Raw genomic sequence first — 2,980 nt, forward strand, 5'->3', positions numbered from 1 at the left:
CAACCTTTTTTTAGTGAAGAAATTTCTCCTAATATCAACCTAAACCTCCCCTGGCACAACTTAAGGCCATTTCCTCTTGTCCTGTCACTTGTTATAAGGGAGAAGAGACCAACCCCCGCCTCTCTACCACCGCCTTTCAGGTAGTTGTAGAGAGCAATAAGGTCTCCCCTGAGCCTCCTTTTCTCCAAACTAAACAACTCCAGTTCCCTCAGCCGCTGATCCTAGGACTTGCGCTCCAGACCCTTCACCAGCTTTGTTGCCCTTCTCTGGACACGCTGCAGCACCTCAATGTCCTTCTTGAAGGGAGGGGCCCAAAACTGGACACAGTATTCAAGGTGTGGCCTCACCAGTGCCCAGTACAGGGGGACAATCACATTCCTACTCCTGATAGCTACACCGTTTCTGATATAAGCCAAGATGCTGTTGGCCTTCTTGGCCACCTGGGCACCTGGGCACCTGGGCTCATACTCAGCTGGCTGTTGACCTTTTCCGATGGGCTTTCCAGCCACTCTTCCCCCCCAAGCCTCTAGCATTGCAGGGGGTTGGTGTGACCAAAATGCATGACCAGGCATTTGGCCTTGTTGATCCTCACACAAATGGCCCTGGCCCATTGATCCAGCCTGTCCAGCTCCCTCTGTAGATCCTCCCTACCCTCAAGCAGATCAACACTACCACCCAACCTGGTGTTGCCTGTGAACTTACTGAGGATGCACTAGATCCCCTCATCCAGATCATCGATAAAGATATTAAACTCTCTCCAATACTGAGCCCCAGGGAACACCACTTGTGACCACTGCCAAGTGGATTTAACTCCATTCACCACCACGCTTTGGGCCTGGCCATCCAGCCAGTTTTTGATCCAGCAAAGAGTAATGCCCACCCAAGCCACGAGCAGCCAGTTTCTCCAGGAGAATGATGTGGGAAACAGTGTCAAAGGCTTTACTAAAGTCTAAGTAGACAACATCCATAGCCTTTCCCTTGACCACTAAGTGGGTCATCTTCTTACAGCAGGAGATCAGGTTAGTCAAGCAGGACCTGCCTTTCATTAACCTACACTGACTGGGCCTGAACCACCCAACCTGGTGTTGCCTGTGAACTTACTGAGGATGCACTAGATCCCCTCATCCAGATCATCGATAAAGATATTAAACTCTCTCCAATACTGAGCCCCAGGGAACACCACTTGTGACCACTGCCAAGTGGATTTAACTCCATTCACCACCACGCTTTGGGCCTGGCCATCCAGCCAGTTTTTGATCCAGCAAAGAGTAATGCCCACCCAAGCCACGAGCAGCCAGTTTCTCCAGGAGAATGATGTGGGAAACAGTGTCAAAGGCTTTACTAAAGTCTAAGTAGACAACATCCATAGCCTTTCCCTTGACCACTAAGTGGGTCATCTTCTTACAGCAGGAGATCAGGTTAGTCAAGCAGGACCTGCCTTTCATTAACCTACACTGACTGGGCCTGATCACCTGGTTGTCCTGTACATGCCACGTGATAGCGCTCAAGATGATCTGCTCCATAACCTGCCCTGGCACTGAGGTTAGACTGACATGACAGGCCTGTAGTTCCCCAGATGCTATTTCGAGCCATTCTTGTAGATGGACATCACGTTTGTCAACTTCCAGTCAGCTGGGACCTCCCTGGTTAGCCAGGATAAATGATAGAAAACAGCTTGTCAAGCACTTCCTCCAGCTCCCTCGGTACCCTTGGGTTCATTCTATCCAGCCCCATAGTCTTCTCTGTGTGTAAGTGGTGCAGTAGGTCAATGACCATTTCCTCTTGGATTATGGGGACTTCATTCTGCTCCCCTTTTCTGCCACCCAGCTCAGGGAGCTGGGCACTCAAAGAACAATTGGTCTTATTATTAAAAACTGAGGCAAAGAAGGCATCCAGTCTCTCAGCCTGTTCCTCTTCCCCATCCACTCTGGATTCCTGGAGTGAGCCATGACTACGACTGTCTGCAAGCTTCTTCTTTCCCTCCAGGTCTCTGTGGCTTTCTGCCCCATTGCTAGGCTGGTTGCTCTGAGTGGACACAGACTGTGAGGCAAACAAAGACCAGAGTTCTTTGGAGATATGGGAAATGTTTTTTTTTATCAGACCCCTACCATTCTATCCAGCCCCATAGTCTTCTCTGTGTGTAAGTGGTGCAGTAGGTCAATGACCATTTCCTCTTGGATTATGGGGACTTCATTCTGCTCCCCTTTTCTGCCACCCAGCTCAGGGAGCTGGGCACTCAAAGAACAATTGGTCTTATTATTAAAAACTGAGGCAAAGAAGGCATCCAGTCTCTCAGCCTGTTCCTCTTCCCCATCCACTCTGGATTCCTGGAGTGAGCCATGACTACGACTGTCTGCAAGCTTCTTCTTTCCCTCCAGGTCTCTGTGGCTTTCTGCCCCATTGCTAGGCTGGTTGCTCTGAGTGGACACAGACTGTGAGGCAAACAAAGACCAGAGTTCTTTGGAGATATGGGAAATGTTTTTTTTTATCAGACCCCTACCCAATCCACTCATCCATCAGCCAATGACTCCAACTGACTCTCATACTGCCTGTAGCTTTAATTCATTCTCTGTGATTGCTTTCTGCCTCCATCACCCTGGAAGTTCCTCCTCAGATCAGCTGGAAGGCAAAGGGTAGTGTGCGAAACAGTTAAGTCCCCTGCAGAGGATGCCAAGATCCATCAGCTGTAGCAGGATTCTAAAAAACAAGCACATAATAGGTATTTTGCACCTGAACTCAACATGCAGAACTCCAGGGCAGAGAAGGCTCCCTGATAAACGTAAAGTACTGTGAAAATTATCTCAGAGAAACAAACAGGAGAGGGATTGAGAAAAATAGACAGGAAAATGAAAGCAGTAAAATACATACATGTGAGGGCAGCGGAGACATGAAGAATAATGTGGAGATGCAGAGCAGCAGAAAGTGAGCAAATGAAATGATATTCACAGAGAGCTGGCTGTAGGGAGCGAAAAGGGGGGCG

Source organism: Buceros rhinoceros, unplaced genomic scaffold (genome assembly GCF_000710305.1).
Source record: "Buceros rhinoceros silvestris isolate BGI_N320 unplaced genomic scaffold, ASM71030v1 scaffold9086, whole genome shotgun sequence".
Taxonomy (NCBI): Eukaryota; Metazoa; Chordata; class Aves; order Bucerotiformes; family Bucerotidae; genus Buceros; species Buceros rhinoceros.